The 22,733-nt window shown below is 40.7% G+C and overlaps 1 protein-coding gene across 7 annotated transcripts in view; it reads right to left on the reverse strand.

Moving 5' to 3' along the window:
• The window catches only part of DUSP16 (dual specificity phosphatase 16), a 176,195-nt gene that overhangs the window by 65,609 nt on the left and 87,853 nt on the right, over positions 1–22,733 (reverse strand). For 3 of the 7 annotated variants that reach the window (XM_032391798.1, XM_032391792.1, XM_032391794.1), the window contains exon 3: positions 10,099–10,231. The gene's annotated coding sequence lies outside the window, so the exon portion shown is untranslated. Of the gene's footprint in view, positions 1–1,387; positions 1,952–10,098; positions 10,232–11,932; positions 11,956–15,333; positions 16,122–16,497; positions 16,836–22,733 lie in introns of those variants that run through there. The other 4 variants (XM_032391793.1, XM_032391795.1, XM_032391796.1 and 1 more) reach the window with 4 other exon arrangements.

Consider the following 22,733-nt stretch of genomic DNA (forward strand, 5'->3'; position numbering starts at 1 on the left):
TTGCTTCAGTCACATTTCCTAGCAAATCTTTCCCCACCAAATACAAAACAGATCAGAGAAATGGTGACCAAATCAGTCTTAGAGCCATACGTACCACTCGAATGTTTAAAATGTGGATTCTGAAGCATCCGAAAGGGAAGAGAACTTCTATTACAAATGATATTAATGTTGTTAATGAGTAACACTGTATATGTTTAGAAACCAGAAATGAAATTATAGTAAAAAATGTATTTCCCATGCAACATAAATGGATAAATAATGAAAACATCTGATAGTTGTATATATTATAAATTTATGAAATGCTATCATTTGGTGGGGAAATCTTACACTTTTGATAATGAGGACATTAATGAATTCTGGCCTACTAATTACCAACCATAAGTTAGTTTTATATTCTCACTTTACCTGTTCTCTGGGGGTCGTGTTTTTTCACAACTAAATGACCAACCATAATCAGAGAGACGGGTGATGAGAAGCCCCACAGGGCCTAAATAATCTTTTGCAATGAAACTGTCGTAATGTTATCAAATGCATTTTCAATTCTTGAGTTCTATATAATCTAGGTTAAGAATGACCGAGGGTGGCTCTATACATTTTGGCAGCTTCCCACACAGTAGCTCTCTGAAGTTACCTTAGTCTTCTGCATTACCTCCCCTGTTCACACACTCAGCTCTATTCAGTACCTTGGCAAAAGAAGAGATTGGTAATGTTCCATTGAGACCTGACAACATACCAGAAAGCAATGCAGAGGTCATGGATAGCCAAGCACAAAGGCAATACTGGACTGGTTATCTTGAGTTCTACTGCAAGCACTATGAACTCCTCCCTCTTTCTGGGCCACCATGCACATTCCTCACCCATTCGTATTTGGTTTACTGGACTTTACTTGTTGCTCTTACCTCGTAGAGTGCCAGTAGCATTAGAGCATTTTAAGTCAGAGCACCACAGGGTGATATGGTGATATAACTAAGATGAGATCCCTGAAGACTGGTCATCTGCCAAATAGTATCCATAAGATGCAAAAAAATTTTAAATATCAAGTACCTGAAATCTACAAGTAATTCTAAGCATATTATAGCACAGTCCACAGTATCCTTCAACCTCAACCACCACAATCACATTACTTCTTTTAATTCCTACCACACTATCACTATGAAAGCCACAAAGAATAAACAAATCAGTTGGGTAACACTTCTTTAAAGCTGGCATTTAACTCAAAAATATAGCTGGTTTTACAGAAATAAAAATTCACTGAGTTTGGACTGGGTGTTCTGTTTGCTCTGTGAATTTAAAACAACAAATATGCTGTCCGATGAACTTTGGACATGTGAGTAGGTTTTTAAAAAATAACACCTGCCGTATATCTCCAGGGCAAAGTACAACATACCCACTGAGGGACTTGCGTAGAGTAGTAGTAAAAGAAGTAATCAGGCTCAGGACTTGAGGGTCATACCACCAGAGCAAAAGGAGTAAAATCTGTAAAAGTAAAAAACCAAAGATCTGACAAAGCTTTTGTGGAGTGCTTCTTACTAGCCATCAACAAAGATTTCTCTCTCTAGGGGTCAGTATTACTGAGGATCAAAGGAAATGTTGGCAGCTCGAGGTCAGGTGGTAAAAGGCAATACTCTCAAAACTAAGATTTTTAACACCTCAGTTATCATCTTGTCTATCCCCATGGTTTCATAGGTAATGAGGAAGAAGAGGAAGAGTAGGAGAATGAATGTGAGGCCTCAAATTCTCTTTGGAATACAAAGCCCTCAACTAAGCAGCTGTAGTGTTAATAGCTAGAGATGGGTAAGGCTACTTTGCAGTTCCTATACTCCACTCATTCCATTTTTGTATCTCTGCGTTATCACACCTGATCTGTAGTTCTAAGTTGCCAATCCATATTTTAAAAACAAAATGGCATCTTACCAAAAAAAATCAAATAACCCACTTAAACATTTCTCCAGAGAGGATATACAAATGGCCAACAAGTATATAGAAGATGCTCAGAACCTTGTGCACTCTTGGTGGGATTATAAAATGGTGCAACCATTATGCAAAACAACATGGTAGCTCCTCAAAAAATTAAAAATAGAACTACCAAATGATACAGCTATCAACTTCTGGATATACATCTAATGGAACTGAAAGCAGGGTCTCTAAGAGATATTTGTACACCCATGTTCATAGCAGCATTATTCATAATGACTAAAAGCAACTCAAATGTCTATCGACAGATGAATAAACAAAGTGTGGTTATACATAAAATGGTAATACAATATTAATCAACTTTCAAAAGGAAGGAAATCCTGTCACATGCCACAACATGGGTGAACCGCGAAGACATTATGCTAAGCAAAAGAAGTCACAAAAAGACAAACACTATATGATTCCACTTACATGAAATATCTAAAATAGTCGACATCATAGAAACAGAATGTAGAATGGTTACCAGGGGCTGAGGGCAGGGAGAAACGGGGATTTGCTGGTTAATGAGTAAAGAGTTTCAGATTTGCAAGATGAAAAGGTTCTAAAAATAGGTTTTACAACAAAGTGAACATACTTAACACTACTAGTTAAGATGGCAAATTTTATGTTGTTTTTACCACAATAAGAAAAAAGAAAAAAAAAATAGATCTCTCGCTTTTTCTTGCTGTGTCCCTCCCAAACTTTCACATTTAAAGGAGCCAAGAAGTGCCCCAGGACACTGTCTTCCTTCTCCCCAACTAACCTACAGAAGCAGCCAGCTATCACACTGCTCTCCGAGCAAGTGGCACAGGTCTGCAGTCACAGGAGGGAAGGAGAAATGGCCACTTGAGGACCTCAAGTGGACTGGCCTCCCCTTCTAACTGTGACTTTATCCCCCAGCCTAGGAAAATGGAGACTAGTGTGCTGGACCCCCAGTTGAAGAACGCCCAGGGAGAAGAATAAGGAGTCTTTTATGCTGATTTGTTTAAATCATGAAGAGTGGAAAATAAAGAGATGGTGCCAAGTGTAAACTCCTTGATGACCGAGTACATGCTATACTTCCTTGCGTCCCTTCTAATACCTCACTCTTACAAGTCACTCAGTAAATACTTGTTCATGCTGATAACAATGACATATTGAGGACCACTGGCAAAAAGAATGGATCTTTTGTCCAAAAAAATAAGCCTACCAGACTCAGAAGCCAAAGTGCTTATTTTAATGAATGAATGAAGGGTCATTTCCATAATAAAAATCTCCAATGATTTCACAATAACTTTTACTAAAAACTTGTATAAATCTACTTTTTCCTGGCAAGTGAATACCACACTGCCTAACATTTGTACTTGGAAATTTCCCCACCCCCACAAAAATACTGTATCTCTTTAAACCAACATCATTAATTACATTCTATAATGAGATAGCCACTGACAGCATCTAAGATCCTTCAACACGGGTCATTCATCTGCCAGAAAAAAACGCCTGAGTTTGTCTTTCAGTTGGACTGTAGACAAGAGAAGAAGGGGTTTTCCACTGTACATGATTTTTATTGTTGGTTATAAAATCAAGCTTCCTCAATATTTACATTAACAAGGCTCTTAGTCACTCACATAAGGAAAAATGAAAACAATTGCTTTAATTACATACTTAAGAGGGTTTGAGGAGAAGAAAAAGTTTCTGATATTTGGATATTCTGTGGTAATGAAATTAGATGCCCCTAAGCTACCCTTAAGCTGTTTAAAGCAGCTGTTAAATTTGTATACATACACGCATTTTATTCTTAAAAATACACCCCAAAGCGCAGGTGCCTTTTAGTCACTTAAATGCCACAGTTAACAATGTTAATCTCCAGGGTCTCCCAATACTGATAAACCACAAATAAAATGCAGCAGGTTCATTCTGTAAGATTTTTGTTGTGTAGAAGATGAAAACTTTTTAGGTTAACATTTTAACAGCCTCTTTTATAAGTAGTGTAATTGCTCTGCAATTTGCTAGAGTTGGGAATATGATTCTCAACTCACTGTATGTCCAAATTTATATAATCTTGACAGGATTTTATATGAGGAAGCAAATCACTGGTCTTGCTGAAACACAAGTAGAATCCCATTTAAAGGCATTTGAAACCTCAAAGGTTCTGCCTCATTCAAGTAAAATTTAGTTGCCACAATGCATGAAGGGAATCGCTTTCCTTTAGTTGTCCTTTAATTTTATCTAAGACAAATATGCGGTGCGAACAGTATTAACAAACAAGAATAAATGCCCAACAGGCAAAAGGGGATGTTCTATCAGGTTTTTAACCATAGTGTTTCAAATTAAGCCTCCTGGTAGGACAACTTGCATTTTCTCAGAACACTGTACCAAGGGACGCCTGGGTGGCTCAGTCAGTTAAGCGGCTGCCTTCAGCTCAGGTCATGATCCCAGTGCTCTGGGATCGAGTCCCGCATCGGGCTCCTTGCTCAGCAGGGAGCCTGCTTCTCCCTCTGCCTGCAGCTACCCCTGCTTGTACTCTCGCTCACTCTCTCTCGCCCACGCTCTCTCTCTCTAACAAATAAATAAATAAAATCTTTAAAAAAAAAAAAAAAAAAGAACACTGTACCGAGGGTGTTTTGATTATAGACTACACACATGTATATACATGTCCCTCTATAAAAATAAAAATGTATTTGGTTTTCCATTTTCAGTGGAAATTTGGGGCAGAATATAAGTAAGTGCCCAAAAGTCAAAACCTCATTTTAGCTTTAACCTTCTATACCATCAAGATCTTTTTTTTTTTTTTTTAAAGATTTTATTTATTTATTTGAGAGAGAGAGAGCACATGAGAGGGGGGAGGGTCAGAGGGAGAAGCAGACTCCCTGCTGAGCAGGGAGCCCAATGCGGGACTCGATCCCGGGACTCCAGGATCATGACCTGAGCCGAAGGCAGTCGCTTAACCAACTGAGCCACCCAGGCGCCCATACCATCAAGATCTTTATTAAAGATACCACCCAGCTAGCAATGTGACTAGGAAACACCACACGTTTTTCTTATCTTCTAATCCTGTCCACTTTTTTGATAAAAAAGGTAGTAAGTGTGAAGTGGTCAAGACGGGGGGAAAAAAGGTAGTAAGTGTGAAGTGGTCAAGACGGGGGAAAAAAGGAGAGAGACATGAATTTTATTTTTATTTATTTATTTTTTTTTTTTTTTAAAGATTTTATTTATTTATTTGACAGAGAGAGACACAGCGAGAGAAGGAACACAAGCAGGGGGAGTGGGAGAGGGAGAAGCAGGCTTCCCGCCAAGCAGGGAGCCTGATGCGGGGCTCAATCCCAGGACCCTGGGATCATGACCTGAGCCGAAGGCAGACGCTTAACGATTGAGCCACCCAGGCGCCCCGAGAGACATGAATTTTTGAACTGGTGATTCCATCTGAGATGATCTTAATACAATATTCTCATTTCACACTTGAGAAGACTGAGACTAGTCTTTAAATTAGCTCTACAACTAATTAGGATATAGGTCTGTATAACCTTCCACTAAAATCAGAAAGAAAATGGATATGGCCTTAATTTGAGGAGGAAGATTTAAAACAGCCTCTAGACTAAAGGGAAGTGTTTTAGCATATTACCTAACCGTCTTTGGGCTTTCCTTTCTGTGTATTTGTGACAGAAACACAGCTAACCAACAGACATGCTAACAGAATCCCAATTTCTCCTGGGCTGCACTCAGTGTGCCAAACCCTAGGAAATGATAATCCCACTCCCCTCAGCCATAAACATTTCCCCAGTCTCTCCTGTGACTGGGGGCAGTCTTGTAATACAGTTCAAGCAAATGAGACTTAAGAGAAAGTGGGATGGATGCCTCTGGAAAAGATTTTGTTCTCTGTGAGGCAAGCACAGGAGGAGGGACTGCTTGTTTGGTCCCCTTCCTCCTTCTTGCCTCGGAAAGGAATGTGATGCCTAGAGCTGAGGCAGCCATTTTGTGACCTGGCAGCAGTAAATGAACACGGAAGAAGTGGCAAAGTCAAAGACCACAGCGAACCAGGGGCCTTGAGGACACTGCTGAGCAACCAAACCGACAGACCACCTACCTCTGAACTGCATGAACTGCATAATAACAAACAGCTTATGGTGTGAACCTCTGCTAGTGGATTTCTATTAACTACAGCTGAAAGCAGTTCTGAATTTTTTTTTTTTTAGATTTTATTTATTTGATAGAGAGAGAGCGCGCACAAGCAGGGGGAGCAGCAGAGGGAGAGAGAGAAGCAGGCTCCCTTAAGGGAGCCCGACGCGGGGCTCCATCCCAGGAACCCGGGATCACGACCTGGGCCTGGGCCGAAGGCAGACGCCCAACTAACCGAGCCACCCAGGTGCCCCAGTTCTGAAATTTTTAAAAAAATTTTTCTCTAGCATGCTATGATTTTCCTGCCCAATCTCTCTCCCATTGCAATATATTCTGCTTACACTACATGCAACTAAGAGGTGACAGGATTATATTTCTCCTGAATAGGTAATAGAGATCAATCTACAGTACCTCAACTACATGACTCTATTAAAATGTCATCAATAGAGAAAAAAACATGATTTAGAATCATGTTTGTTCTTCATTACTGACTTCTGCCATCTCAAATCCTTTTTGGAAGTAAGTATCACATATAAAACAAACTGATAAATGGTATCTATTGGAACTAAACTCTTCTGTCTCCGGTTAGTAAAAAATAAAGTATTACAATTTCACTCTTGAATCTGCAGTCCCAAACCTGGCCCAGCCAATATTTTCATATACTGATGCTCACAACCAAAGCTTAGAGACTTACCAGCACTACACCAAACTCACGGCATTGTTATTTTCTACTATAATGGAATATATATGGGCTATAATAATAAAACTTAAATGTTGGTAAGACATTAAAAGTCAGACTATCCAGTGCAGTGATTTAAATAGTTATTTTAACCATATTTTGATGGAAATCTTTCAAATATATGTTTATCTCCATGACTCTGGCTGCACCCAGCTCTGCACTTCCCCAGGCCCCACTGTCCCTGCGCCCAGGACACGGGAGAACCCGCTTCACCCCCCAGCGCTTATCTCTCCACTCTGTCCACAGCCCAGTCCTGCCTGCAGCTGTTCCCATGATCACCAATGTCTACACCACTCACTCTCCTTTCATAATTTCTTCTTTCTAACCTCATTTGTCTTCTGTCATCCCTCAGCTTCCTTAAGGGGAAAAAAAAAGTCAACAGCCTCCCTGGTTGGAAGGAACAAACAACTGCCATCAGCACCGATTCTCCTCTCAATTATGAAACCATCTCTTCTGTTGCCATTCAAGAAGAAAATGAGCAGGTACTCCTAATTTTGAGCACAGATATAAATGAGTATGAACAGATATCTACGTATGTGCATATATGGGGCTCCATGCTTTTCTAGTTTAAAAAGAAAAAAACAGGGAGAACAAATGCTCATTTTTTGTTCAGTTGCAGAGTGCTTTCACCGACTCCTCCCTTCTGTCTATCCTTTATCCAACCACTTTCTGGTATTATATGACCTTCCACCCATTATGGTCTCTGGGTCGCATGGCTCATCCCACACACTAGCATATTCCCTTCTTCCTCATAAATTAATCAGTTAAGATGGGAACATTACTTAATTTATATAGATGTCTATGTCAGACTTCTCTAAAAATATGTTAGGACACGGTGGTAGTTTATATCAGTATTGTCCAAGTTTGATCCAGAGACCCCGGGTGGGAGGTCCCTGAGACCCTTTCAGGGGATCCACGCTGGCAAAACTATTTTTGGTAATACAAAGAGGTTATCTGCCTTTTTTGCTCTCACTCTCTTGTGAGTGTTACAACAGCAAATCCAGAGGATACATGGTATGTGGTGATAATGTATCATGCTGACAACTAGTGGAACATATGCTCATATATTCTTGTGTTTTCTAGAATTTTCTAAGGTAGTAAGGCATAAATACATACATTTTCAGAAATGAGTTGAGTGTATTCTCAGTACTTTCATGTTCCTAGCAATAGCAATCTTTGGTAATATCTGTTATAATCTCCATAACTTCATTATCACCCAATGAATTCATTTAGTGTTTAAAGGAAGAGAAATGGAATGTTTTAAACACTGACAAGATGAGCTCTTTAAAAGCAAAAGACTTGGGGCGCCTGGGTGGCTCAGATGGTTAAGCGTCTGCCTTTGGCTCAGATTATGATCTCAGGGTCCTGGGATTGAGTCCCACCTCGGGCTCCTTGCTTAGCAAGGAGCCTGCTTCTCCCTCTGCCTGCCACTCCCCCTGCTTGTACTCTACCTCTCTCTCTCTCTCTGGCAAATAAATAAAATCTTTAAAAAAAAAAAAAAAAAAAAGCAAAAGACTTTACATATCAGAAATAAACAAGACACTGAAGCATTATACAGGGTAAATAACCAGATTGCACTGGTTGGAACAGTGCACACAATAGCTGAGAAACTAATGAAGCGTGGTATGGTTAACATTGCCGAATGCCTGCTGGATGAAAAGCCAGTAAAAGCAATCATAGTAGTGCCACTTAAAAATGATGCAGGATCTCATCAAATTAAAGATTTAGTTGCAAACATGAGTTAGAAGTTAATATCTCGCCTTAAGGGCTGTACTTATGCTTTATAAGTGGACAGATCCGTAGACATGGGTGGACTTACTGTTTTGTTTTCACTATTCCAGTACCCATGCCAACTAATCGAAGAAGGTCTTCTTTTATGTGAATGGTTGCAACAAATAAGAATGCTATTGAATTACTCAAAGTATTAACTTTTTTGAGTCTCATGATTTATCCCGAAACAACTATGTAGATATCTGCTCTGAGGGTACAAAAGATGGGCAAAACTTCTGGTGCTTTAGCATGAATCAAGGCAGAAGTGTAAAACTGTACTAGTAATAATTATATTCTTCACTGTATCAATCATTTAAAAAAAAAAAAGCCAGTTTCACTTCACAATGTCCCTGATAAAACATTAAGTTATTAATTTCATTGCCTCTCACTCTTGAGAACTTGGTCTTTTTAATATTCTGTGTGATGAAACGGAGGTACACAAAAAACACTTCTGCATATTTAATACAATGGCAGTCTTAAGGAAAAGGATTTATACAATTGATGCAGTTGTGAACTAAACTGTACACTTTTTTCATAGAATACCATTTTTGCTTAAAAGAATGACTGGCAGACAACAGACAGTTATTCAGACTGAGGTATTTGGCAGACATTTTCTCTAAAGTGAATAAAGTGAGCCTGACACTTCAAGGAAAAAAACTGACAATATCTGTTGCCGATGATAAAATTTGAGCTTTCAAAAAAAAATTAGAATTTTGGAAAACTTGAACTCAACAGCAAAATCTTGACCACTTCCCAATTCTCAAAGGCTTTTTTGATGAGAATGATGGTCATATTAATGAATGTGACTTGTTAAATATTGTGTAATCAAATGTGTCAATATTTGAAAGATCTGTATAACTCAGTAAACCATTATTTTTCAAATGACCAATGCATGATGTTACAAAATCACATACAGGTCAAAGATCCATTCAAAGTTCAAGACGGACCAATAAAATTTTAATGTTATGGAATATAAAAAAAATCACTGGTATGGTTTCAGATTCAACACTGCAACTAACTTTTAAGGATCTACCACTTGTTGAGTTTTGATGTGACAAAGGATATTCACAATTACAAAAGCTATTAAAACAGTCCACCCTTTTTCAACTATGTATCTGTGTATAGAGGGCTTTCCCCATATAATTCAAACCAAACTATCACAACAGATTGAAATATAAAAGCAGTTATGAAAATCCAACTGTTTTCTATTAAGCAACACAATAAAGAAAGTGGCAAAATGCAAATGTCACACTTCTCACTATATTTTTTGCTTTGGACTATCTTTTTCATGATACTATGTTATCTATATTATTAACCTTTAATAAGTTTTTTATTTTTAAATGAATAAGCATTTAAACATTTCTCAGTTTCCATTTCTAATATGTTGAATATTGACAGATATATTCCACATAAAAGATCTTTGGGGTCCTCAATAATTTTTAGGAATACAAGGTGTCATGACACCAAAATGTTTGAAAACCAGTGGCTTATAACACCTAAAAAGAACACTTATAAGAATGTGTATATAAGAAAATAAGTACCTGAAAATGAATCAGAAGATCTCGCCTCCAAGTCCAGCACCACTTCTTACTTGCTTTGGGATCTGTATAAATTACTTAGTCTCTCTAAGGTCTTAGTTTCCTCATCTGTAAGATGGATAACTCATATCTTGTTCTGAGGATAAAAGAAAAAATATATCAAAGCAATTTATAAACTACAAGTATGTTATTATTACAAAGTCTCAAAGGTAAGAGTTTTAAATACTTCTAATGACCAAAATTCTCCTTATTTTTAAAAATCCATTACTAAAAGCAGAACTTACAGAAAATGTGAAGGGGAGATTTTTGATTAGTCAATTAGCTCAAATGTCCAACCACAAAATTTTACCGTATTAAATTTCTTCCTCTACGGTTATAATTGGCAATGTATATTTTAATTATTATGGGTATTTCCAAATACAGATAAAAATACAGACAATAATAACAAACCCCAATGTAACCATCACCCAGCTTCAACAATTATCAAAAATTTGCCAATATTGTTTTATTTACTTCCCATTTGTGTATGTTTGTGCCTATCCTAAAGTTTTTTAAAAACATATTAGACATCATTTCATTTTGCCTATAAATACTTCCATATGCCTCTTTAACAGATGAAAAATTTTTAACATAACCACAATACCATTAACATGGATAAAAACTTAATGGCTATAATTCTTATATATCATCTAATACACACTCCATGTTTCCTGATTGTCTCCAAAAAAAAAAAAAAAAAAGAAGTCTTGTTAGTTTTTAGTTGCTTCATATCATCAAATAATCATTTACCAGTTCATTTTCAAGTGAACACAAGATTTTTAGCTAAAGCTAGGAAGAAAAAGGAAATAATACCATGCTTTATAGACCATGTACAGTTTACAAAGCAAAGTCAACAACTATCTTCCTGAGGAATGTGTTTCTCTCCCAACCAAACAACAAAAATAACATGAGAAACCCACTATAAAATAAGCCAGACTGGCAATACTTCAGTGTCCTGAGAGGTGACCAGAAGAGGACATAGCTCAGCTACTCAGGAAGATAAAAGCTGATAGGAGACAACCACCCACCTCTTTGGAAAAGATGAGGTCAGGCCAGCCACAAGCTGGAGGTGAGGTCAGGGTCCAGGTTCTCAGAGTGAGCAACACTGCTCAAACAAGTGAGGTGCCCAAGGCTATAAGGCAACCCCCTGCAGGTTTCATCTCAAAGCTCAAAAAACAATGCTCTAAGCTAGAGACTTAATGGAACCATGGTCAAAAGTAACAGTTGTGAGAATTTATTCAATTTATTCAGCAAATATTTATCAAAAGACAACTCTACTAGGCACCACCTAGGATATGAGTGGTATTTTTTTTTTAATTTACACAATGCAAACAATAAGCAGCATATACCTCTCTACACGTCTTTCCCCATTGATTTTAAGGGGAAGAATGGAAATTATTTAATATTAATGACCTTGCCATTTACCATTACAATTTATAGTGCATCTTTTTTCTGTAAACTGCAGTCTGCCCCACTCCTCATGCAGTCACTAAAACAAATCTGAGTTCTATCGTCCTTCTCACACACACCACAGACCCCTAGCATTTGTATCTACAATTCTTCCCTGAATATTTAGTTTAGAAGGAAACCAAGGGAATGCTAAAGAATTTCCCACCTCCTCTGAAAATTGTTTTCTCTTCCATAGGCTTAGCCCAAGTACGTCAGAATGTACTGCAGAAGCACATGTAATATACAATTAATATAAAACCTTTTTAGAATCCTTTACCTCAATTTCACCTATAGATTTTTTTTTTTTTAATTTAAAAGTGCAGACAAGATGAGGGAACATATTTCTTACAGAACGCTTGAGAAGTACTTTATAGGGCGCCTGGGTGGCTCAGTTGGTTAAGCGACTGCCTTCGGCTCAGGTCATGATCCTGGAGTCCCAGGATCGAGTCCCGCATCGGGCTCCCTGCTCAGCAGGGAGTCTGCTTCTCCCTCTCCCGCTCTCCCCTCTTGTGCTCTCTCTCTCAAATAAATAAATAAAATCTTTAAAAAAAAAAAAAAAAAAGAAGTACTTTATAAATGTGTCTAAAAACATGTAATAGTTACTTAAAAAATTTTTAGTTGACACGATGAAGAACATCTCAACAATAACAAAACCTGGTGGTCAGATAACTATAGCGAGTCCAGACTTTCCCATTTCGGAACTGACATTTTGCTTCAAGTTTCTACTATTTGTAGAAAAACAGTATAGGGGCACCTGGGTGGCTCAGTCAGTTAGGCGTCTGCCTTCAGCTCAGGTCATGATCCCAAGAGGATCGAGCCCCACATCGGGCTCTCTGCTTGGTGGGGAGTCTGCTTCTCCCTCTCACTCTCCCTCTATGCTCTAATAAATAAAATCTTAAAAATAAATAAATACATAGTTGCATCATTTACATTCATCAGAATATTATACTCAAAATAGAGTTAAGTGGGACCATAACTAGCCCTCTGTAATTTCCTTGACCCTGCCCATTATCTCCATTAGACATCACAATTTGTCATCAGGTTTTCCATGTAGTGTTTGTTTACTATCCCTCCATCTTCTCCCACTAGAATATAGGGCCCATAAGGACAAAAACTTTATCTTATTTTCCACTGTATGCCCAGTTCCTAGAACAGTGTCTAACACACAGCAAAGGCTCCAAATAAATTTGCTGAATGAAGAGATGGATGAATGACCTCCCCCATTTCCTTTCCTCCATACACATGTTAACCATCCTTTAAGGCCAAGGTCAAATTCTGTTATCTCTATGAAGATTACCTCCCCATTACCTCCCCCAATGCTCCAATCTCTTTCTCCCTTAAACCATGAATTTGGCACTTCCCAGCTGTCTGATAATTGTTTATCTTTACAAATGTACATACTTTGCTTAAAATTCTTATAATCCTCCTCTCCTTATTAAGGGCATGGATCCATGTCTCCAGCTTTTGGTATCCACTTCAGTATAAACAGCATATCATTAATAAATGTTTTGCTTTATTTATATCCATAGTTAATCTAGAAATCCAGTCAACAGTTCCAACTTTTTAAACCTATCCCTCCCTTTCTCAGTTGAAATTACAGTGGGTCTCTATATTTGGCAATTTCAAGTTCTACATTCTCATATAACTTATGCTCAAAATTTACTTTATCCATCCCTTCTCCCAAGATTAAATTTTTTATGTCATGAAAAATCTCGTGACTTTTTGATGATACCTATAATGAGGTATCTAATCCCAATCGAGGAGGTGAAGTTTCATTATCCCCTTCTTGTTGCTAAAGTATTGAAGAGTATTTTTTCCCTTTATCCCTTTTTTCTTTCATGCCAAGATATATCCCATTTCCTTCTTTATTGATCATACCCCTGGCAAGCTTTTATTTCTTTGTACCTGTCCTTAATAATCTGCCTTAGATCCTTCCTTTTGAGACACTTCTGTATTTATTTGATTAAATTTCAAACTCTTTCTCAGTGTAGGAGAATGGCCTATTCTTAAAGCCTGAGCTTGCTTCTTTAAATCCAGCCAACCTTTATGAACCTCATCCCTTCACATAGCCAACCCTTGATCAGGGGCTAATGAAATACACAAAAATATGAGATTATCCACAACACAAGAAAATTAAAAAAAAATTGACATCTGGCTTTGAAATATATCATGTGGCTTTGGGCAAGACTTACTTTCTTAATTATGCTTTTGCTTAGGCCAACATTAGTAATATTTTCTTTTATGATGGTGGATATCTGTCTTGGTTTTCAATTTTGATGCAGTTTTTAAAAAGCCAATCAAGCATCAATTGTGATTTTTCCTATGAAGTCTTTTAACTAGTTTTTTCAATCTGTTGAAGTCTGTCATAAAATCTGGTTTCTGTTTCCCCTGATTTCTTTCCTCCCTTTTCTTAGAATTCTGATCCAAATCAACTTACTCTATATTAATTTACTTCTTCAACTTAAAATAGCATTTGCTTGAGAATGCAAAGCATTTTAAAAACAATTAAACATTCAGTGAAATTTTTAGTCCAAATAACACAGGATAGAAAATCCCACTTTTTTTAGATAATCCAGGAAAAGTCTGGGGAAAAATCACACTGGTAATTCTAGCAAAATATATTTAGTAGGATATTGTGATTGGTTGAAAATAGGAAAACATTAATATTGGACAGCTATGTAAATCAGCTTCATCAGTATATAATCTCATAGACCAAAACCTCTATGGAAGCAAATTCCCGATAAAAGCATTTATAGAAAATAGCATCAACCCCGGCCCTTCTCCTGGCCCCAGACTAAACTCCGCACCCATCACAGACCTGATCTCAGCCTCGCTTCTACAAATAAGTTTTAAAATGTGTAAGAAAAAGGAAAAGAACTGGGTTAACAGGATCTTCTCTTTTGCCCCCTTTTCAGTTACTGCCATTAAGTTTTTGGCCAGAGAGACCCCTAATCCTCAATTTTACAGGACTGTTTTTACTTTATAGCTATTCAATTATTTTACATATGAATGTAGGGCTACAGTGCTTGAACTCACTTTCCTTCGTACACTATTCGCCATATTACCAGCAGAATTAATAAACCATTTTTAATTTTCCCCCATGTGGAGCTTTGATAAGTATGCATTATTTTATCCAAAAACCAACTTTTGGCCTGGTGAATTTGGCCCAAGTTTTTATATGAGATGTTCAATGTTAACTGCTCCCCCCAATTTTTTTTTAACAGCAACCTTCTATACAGTCCTCAGACTCAGTAAATTCTACAACTTTTAAAAAACAAAGACCAAAAAATTTTCCCGGTGCCTAGTCATATTCTGATGAAAATACCTATACAAAGCCACAAATTCCTAGTTTTTCGATTCACTTTTCCAGCTTTCTGCCTTCACCAAATAAGAGAACTCCACAAGTCTCAATTATGGCCTCCCAAGCTGTGTGTCCACCAATAGACAGGATTCTCAAGGGAAAGTAAATCATTAAAAGTAACTAAACTGGTAAGAATTCTTTTTTTCCTTTAAAAATTTACCTTACCTTTAAAAAAATCTCTCTTTTTCATGGAGTTTGAAATAGTATACAACCTTTGAGGAAAGAGTTGTCACCTCTGTGCACTCTGAATCAGCCCCACGAAGTAAGTGCCATAAAGAGGCATTTTTCTGACAGCCTAAGTTCCCCAAATAGTAGTTAGAAGGTCTTTCATGGATGGTACATTTCTCACACACACACCACACACACCGGAAGAAAGAAAAGAAACATACCTGGTCATTTTCTAAACAGGTTTGATAGGTTTGGTTGACTTGTAAGAGCAGAGTATTTACTTATAATCTTTTAAAGCAGAAGTGGCAGCCAGAGCACTGGGTAAATAAAAACTTCAGAGAGTTTTAAAAACCCTGCATCTTAACTCACTTCCCCTTGGCTCAAGGGGACGGCACAGCAAACCCCACGGCAAGTGAGCTTATGCAACAGGTTTTTCCTCTCCACTTTATTCATCACGGGCTGGTTAGAGGTGTGCTTTCTCCAAACAATTTCAAACACCCAAGGCCTTAGGATCTTTGCAGCTGGCGTTTCATAAACTCCTTTAGGATTTTGCAGTATTCATTCATTTTCAGATCTACTCATATTTTCTCAAGTTAGTCACCGGGGTTTTGTTTGTTTTAGGAAATTAACCCATTACCTGAAAGCTTCAATTCTGCATAAATGTTCTCCTCCCTGGTGTTTTATTACACGACACCACACATGATAAACAGATTCTCGGCTGTCCCCTTGGGCTTTTTTATTTCTCAGGTTTTACGGCTAGTGTAAATAAAGAAGTCACGGACGCGCTGGGCCCCCCAACACCGCGACTCGGGCCCCAGCATGAAAACGGGAGTTTTTGGTTGGTCGGTTGGGTTTAAGAACGCAGCACCGTCACCACCCAGGTGGCCTCGCTGCTTACACCAAAGACGAATTTGGGATAATGGGAACAGTCAGGCCGGGGCCCCACTTGGCAGGCGTGTTGTGTAACAGTCGCGCCTGCAAGTGAGCAGCTTCGCCCACGAAGGTACCGCGTCCCGCGGCGGTGGCTCCTTGCGGCGGGATCCGCCGGCCGGGCCCGCTTGCCGCGGCGCGGCCGGGGGGCGCACGGACCGAGACCCCGCGCCCGGCCGCCCGCCCCCTTCCCGCTCGGCCCGGCCCCCAGCAAGGCCTATACCTCCCCCCCCCCCAAACGCTCGTGCGGCTCTGCGCCGCGGTCACCCCCACCCGCCTCCCGGAAAGGTGGCCCGGACGCCCGGGAAGGCAGAGCCGGCGGGGCGAGAGCGCGGCGCCCAGCACCCGGAGTCCAGGCGCGCCGCGGAGCGTCCATGCTGCCGGCGCGGGCGGGCGCCCCGAGCCCCGCACCCTCCCGCCCGCACGGTCTGCGCGGCCGGCCGGAGGCCACTTACTTTTGGGGCCGCCGACCTCCCGACTCCCTCCGGGGGAAATGAAAGTTGTCACGGCGTCTCCCCTCGGGCCCCCCTCGCCTGCCCGGCTTGAGAGGCGCCGCCGCGGAGCCGGGAGGGCGGCTGCGCTCCAGCTCGCGTCCGTCCCGTCGCGCTCTCCTCCTCCTCTTCTTTTCACTATATTATCTTCTCCTTCTCTGAGGGGTGGGTGGGGGCGGGAAGCTTAGAAAGAGAGGAGACGTTTGCAACTTTTCTTCACTCTTTCTCTTCCACCCCCCCCCCCCAGTCAGCCTTGAAAAAACAATGTTGAAAGGGGTGAAGAACTTGGGGAGGTGAAGGTGGGGGGCCGCGTGGGGAAAGCGGAGGGGGGGGAGGGAGAAGTGCTAATAATCGTTTAAAAACTGATTAAAGCCCCCCAAACAGTGATACACAGACAGAGGGGGAAAGGCGGGGGGGGGGGGTGGGGGGTTGGGGGGAAAGAGAAAGAGTCGCTGGTCAGGAAACTTCAAGCGCGGATGAGGTCATTGGTTTAAAAATAAAGAGATGGCGTCACTTGAAACCAATCCCAGTGAATGAACTCAGCGGAGCCCCGGGGAAAGGAGGAGACAGGCGAGGGCAGGGCGGTGGGCGCCGGGCGGGGCCGCGCGCCCGCCCGCCCATCCCGCGGCCGCCCGGGTCCGCCGCGCCGCTCCGCGCCTCGCTGCGGCCGCTCGGGGAGGGGTCGGGTCACGTTCCGTTCCGGAGTTCGGCGACTCGCAGGCAGGTTCCGCAGGCGCCGCTGGGAGGAGCCGGGGCTGCCCGAGGAGGCGGCCCCGCGGCCTCCTCCTTCCGCGCCCGCGCGCCCGCCGGCCGCGACCCCGGGCCCGGGGCTGCGCCCCAACAGGTATTTAAGGGTGTCCCCCCGCCCCCCCCCGTCCCGACCTAGACGCGGAGCTCTTTCCTCCTGGTTGCGCTGTTTCCAGCTGCCTCACCAGCGTGAAGAAACGCAAACAATGATTTGAGAGAATTGCAATCACTCCTTCAAAAGTCTGATGAATCCCTAATGCAGGGCACTGCCGTCCTTGTGAAAGGGACGTTACAGGTACTTCGAGAAAAATCACTGTAGTGCTGTCAGGCATTCAGCGATCTACACGTGTTTGTCGTTGAGAGACCCCACATGAATTGTCCCTTTCATTATTTGACTTTATGTTTACTTATTTACGTCCACAAATTTAATGAGTACGAGCAGCATGAAATTCTCTTCTAAAATGATTTCTACAACGGGCAGTACAGAATCATTTTTAAATCAGACCAGAGGTTCACTGCCTCTTGAGAGGTGCAAGTCCCTGTTGCTTTAACTCTACACATTTCGTGCATTTTCTATGTGCATTAATCAAAATAGCTCTGTTTTGAGATTGCATTACACTCTTTGGAAAACTAGAGACCTGAGGTGGCGACAAACCAGGACTTGGAATCAGTGAATAGGACAATCGGAGCTTTATTCTAGTGTTCTTTGAGCATTTGAGCATGAAGCTGCTTCTACTGAGAAGTACTCACGTGGATATCACATAACAAAGATGTGATTAACGACGGAAAAGCCTACTGCGAGTGGACTGCTCCATGAGCCAGAATTTATGTGTAGGAATAATCTGGCTCCTAAAATACTCCATTTGCAATGCCCTGGATTTGGGACATTGGTCCCTAAAGGCATCTTTGTTGTGGAATGTCCATTTGGACACTGGGGGACTTTTTTTTTTTTTTAACTGGCCAAAGAACTGAGAGGTTTGCCGTGGGTTAGAAAGATAAAACATCTCTGTACTCCTTTTCTGCCTTTAAATCCTGCAACTAAAGTGCATTGGTTCCTACTGATAATCACTTAAGGTTAGTATTGGGGTAAGCCTCTGGGAACCTCCAGCTCATCTTTCAGAGGAGGAAAAGGAGCTCATCTGGAGATGAGAGACTGCTGAGCACTTGGGGCAGTAAATTAAGCCTGAAGGCCACAGATGCAGAGTCCACGTTCTGCCTCTGCCTTTGACCTCTGAGACTTGGGCTGGGAGGAAGCAATCTCTCCCCCTGTTCCCCGTCCTCTGGTGGCCAGGAGATGTTACTGCAGCTTTCATGGGACTACCTGTGCTGTTCAAGTAAACCTCCAAAAATCTACTGATTATAGACCTGCTGTTTTTAGAACATTTTGGAAGCGGTAGTTTAAAATGATCTGCATCTCAAGTCTGCTTAGTTGAAAAGAGAGAATCCTTGTCCTACAGGTGAAGAGCACAGATCTTGCCTAGATGAAAGATTCAGCAAGAATGTATGGAATACCCTTTACTTACTGCACATCTTGAAACTTCTCTCTCTTTTATGTGCCTTCCATGCAGGTGGTACCATGATAGCTATTATGGGAGCCTCCCCAGTATATAGCATCCAATAAGGGAAACAAGATGTAGATTAAAACTAATTAAAAACTAAATTAGTGATTGAGGGGCACACAATATTGGTTAAAAGAGTCCAGCAGAAAAAAGGAGCAATGTAGGCTGGGGCTGTCAAGGAAGGCATCTTCCGAAGAGCTTTGACCTCATCCTTGAAGGAGAATTAAGATTTAGTTTGGGTTAAAAGGGCTCAGTGGGAGGACTATTCCTGAGGGGAAATGGTATGAACAAAGACATGGAGGTAGAATGAATAAGGTGTATTCAGGTGAGGGACAAGAAGACCCTTCAATAGCAGTAGAGATTGGTGTGTAGCAATTAAGAACTGGGCTAATATTAAGAAATTTAGAGGCATATTATGAGGTACTTGAATGTTAGGATAAATAGCTTGTTATTAGTCCAACAGGCTGATGTTGAACAAGTTTACTTCATTAAAGAGCACATTTCTCTTTGTTCTACTAAAAGAGCTTCTATATATGCTAACAACAAACTTGTGGAAACAAATTAAAAACTAAATGCCACTTATAATTGCTCCAAAGAATATGAAATCTTTAGGTATAAATCTAACAAACCATGTATGGGATCTGTATGCTGAAAAATATAAAATGCTGGTGAAATTAAAGAAGGCCTAATTAATTGGAGCAACCCACTACATTCATGGATTGGAAGAACCAGTATAATAAATATTGTCAGTTCTTCCCAAATTGATCTATAGATTTTTTTTAAAGATTTTATTTATTTATTTGACAGGGAGAGAGAACACACAAGCAGGCAGAGCATCAGGCAGAGGGAGAGGGAGAAGCAGACTCCCCGCTGAGCAGGGAGCCCGATGAGGGACTTGATCCCAGGACCCCAGGATCACGACCTGAGCCAAAGGCAGACGCCCAACCAACTGAGCCACCCAGGCGCCCCTTGATTTTTTTTATTTAAATTCAACTAGCCAATATATAGAACATCATTAGTTTCAGATGTAGAGTTCAGTAATTCATCAGATTCATATAACACCCAGTGCTCATCACATCACGTGCCCTCCTTAATGCCCATCACCCAGTTACCGCATCCCCCCACCCACCTCCCCTACAGCAACCCTCAATTTCTTTCCCATAGTTAAGAGTCTCATGGTTTGTCTCCCTCTCTGATTTCTTCCCATTCTGTTTTTTTCCTCCCTTCCCCTATTGATCTATAGATTTAACACAATACCTATCAAAATCCTAGCATGGTTTTTTACAGGCAGAGACAAGCTGAACCTAAAATTGCTTCTGGCACGTTTAAAGGGATGAATGAGTGCTAGATTCCTCAAAGGCAGATAAAGAGCTCATAAACTTAGGACACCAGCAAAGCAAGGGCTCCATGGCTTACAATCAGACAATCTAGAAGGAAGCTATTTTCATTTCAGTACATGTAAGTGTGCGGTTCAGTCTTGTTTTCAGTCAGAGTTAAATATGGGGGAGGAGCGCCATAATCTTTAGTGCTTAGACCCTGTTAAGTTTTTAATCCACCCCTGGCTGAAGCTTAATCATTCATTCAGCTATTGGTTATTGAGTGCCTACCAACCAGCATGTGCCAGGCACTGTGCCTGGCTCTGGGAGTTCGGTTATGAATAAGAGAAGCAAGGCCCCTTCCCTCGTGGAACTAACATTCTAGTGGGGAGAGAAGACAATAAGCAAGCAAACAAAAACAACATCCAGGACTGTGAGAGGACTGACTATGTGGGGAGAAAGCTGGATGATGTGAGAGCAAATGATCAAGGGTAGGTGCCAAGGTGGCTGAGGAAGGCATTCATGAGGAGGGGACATTTGAACCCATCCTTTAGGATGGCAAACAGAGAAATGGTCTCGGCAGAGGAAAGAGATCATTCTGAAACTTCAGTAGAAGCAGAGTGACTTGGAGGCAGTTGGTGTGTTTCCAGAGCAGAAGAAAGGCCCATGGGGCTCAAAAGTGTAAAACGAGGTCAGGGAAGAGCCAGACTGTGTAGGACCTTGTAATGCATGGTAAGCAGTTCGCATTCTATCCTAAAAGATTTAAGCCAGTTAGTACATGATCTGATTTATGAAGAGGGTATTTGTAAGTAATCATAAGTTTTGAAAAGAGAGTTTGAATAATATTCTATAAATATTTATTTAATCTGGCAACTCCCTTTTCCAATAGGAAGCATTTTTGATCATTTAGTTCATCTCCAGGGATCCCTTTAGTGTCCCCAAATCAAATGTTCTTGCCCTAGGATTCATGTATTCCTAGGGAGTATATGGATGGGCTTCCGAGGGTCTAGGAGGCCCCTAAAATTTTGTGCATGTATCCTTATGTGGGTTTTTCTGTGTCCCTAGCTTTCAACAGATTTTCAAAGGACTGTCACACACACACACACACACACACACACAACAAATAAGACCTATTTTATATTTAAGTCTTGGCTGTGACTTTTGGATGGTGGTGGCTGCTATTGTCCTAGGGCTCGTGGCACTATACAAATGAATCACAGTTCTGTAAAGCAGCAAGTTTTGCCTCCAAGAGATGACACCGTATTGGAGGAAAACACTATTTGTGGTAGAGGAGAAGGGAATATTCCAAAAGTTTGCCTCCAAAGAAACCTCATGAAAGAAAAATCTTACCTATGTGATGTGAAAACTAGAAGATACCTGAGATAGTACCATCCCGCTCATGTTACATATAAGAAAGCGAAGGTCCAGAGAGGTGAAGTGGCTTGCCCAAGGATGCACAGCTAGTCAGGGACTAAACTGGGATTAGAAACAGGTCTTCCAACTCTCAGGACAGAACTCTGAGCTCCTCATTTTAAAAAACAAAAACACCTGACCAAATATAGTACACAGGGGCGCCTGGGTGGCTCAGTCGTTAAGCATCTGCCTTCGGCTCAGGTCATGATCCCAGGGTCCCGGGATCGAGCCCCACGACCGGCTCCCTGCTCAGCGGGAAGCCTGTTTCTCCCTCTCCTACTCACCCTGCTTGTGTTCCCTCTCTCGCTGTCTCTCTCTCTGTCAAAAAATAAATGAAATCTTAAAAAAAAAAAAAAACATAGTATACATAAAAGTCTTAATAGAAATTAAGTGTTCAATTTCATTCCATTAAATTAAGCAAACACATGCTCCTTACTAAGGAAATGGAAGGAAAGAAGGAAGTAAAGGAGTTCAAAAACATAAAATCCCAGCTCTGAAAGTGATAGAAAAAAAAACCTCAATGTCAAATTAAGACGTACAACCAAGAAAGAGTAAATAGCAATTACACTGTTATCAGTGTATAGCTGATCTTTCTGTAAGAAAAATGTGAATAGACATAATAAGTTATAAGAACTGGATGACTTTTCACTTATCAATTCAACAAAGGTTTTTTAAATGGGTAATCCCAGGATTAGGTCAAGAGTGTGGTAAAATAGGCCTCCTCAATGCTGCTGGTGAGAGTATAAATTGGTGTAACTATTCTACAGAGCAATTTGGCAATATGCTTTCCAAAGTCTAAAAATGCATACCTAGCAATCCTCCTTTAAGAATTTGTCTTAAGGAAATGAGAGTACTATTTTCCAAAGACTTACAAATAAGGATGTTAATTGTAATTTTAAGTAATAGCTAACATTTCTTGCAAATGATCTCATTTAATCCTCACAATTACTATTACCTCCATTTTACAGTGAACTTGTTCAATCACACAGCAAGTGGAAGAACTGCGATCTGAATAACATGTCCTACACATCTAAGCAGAAACAAGATCATAGAGGCTGTATAAGCTATGCCAAAGGGCTTGGACTTTGTTCAAGGCAAGCGGTGAGGAAGCTGCTGGAAGATTTTAAGCAGGAGAAATGACAAGATCAGGTGTGCATTTTGCTGT

The sequence above is a fragment of the Phoca vitulina genome, unplaced genomic scaffold (genome assembly GCF_004348235.1).
Source record: "Phoca vitulina isolate PV1807 unplaced genomic scaffold, GSC_HSeal_1.0 scaffold64, whole genome shotgun sequence".
Taxonomy (NCBI): domain Eukaryota; kingdom Metazoa; phylum Chordata; class Mammalia; order Carnivora; family Phocidae; genus Phoca; species Phoca vitulina.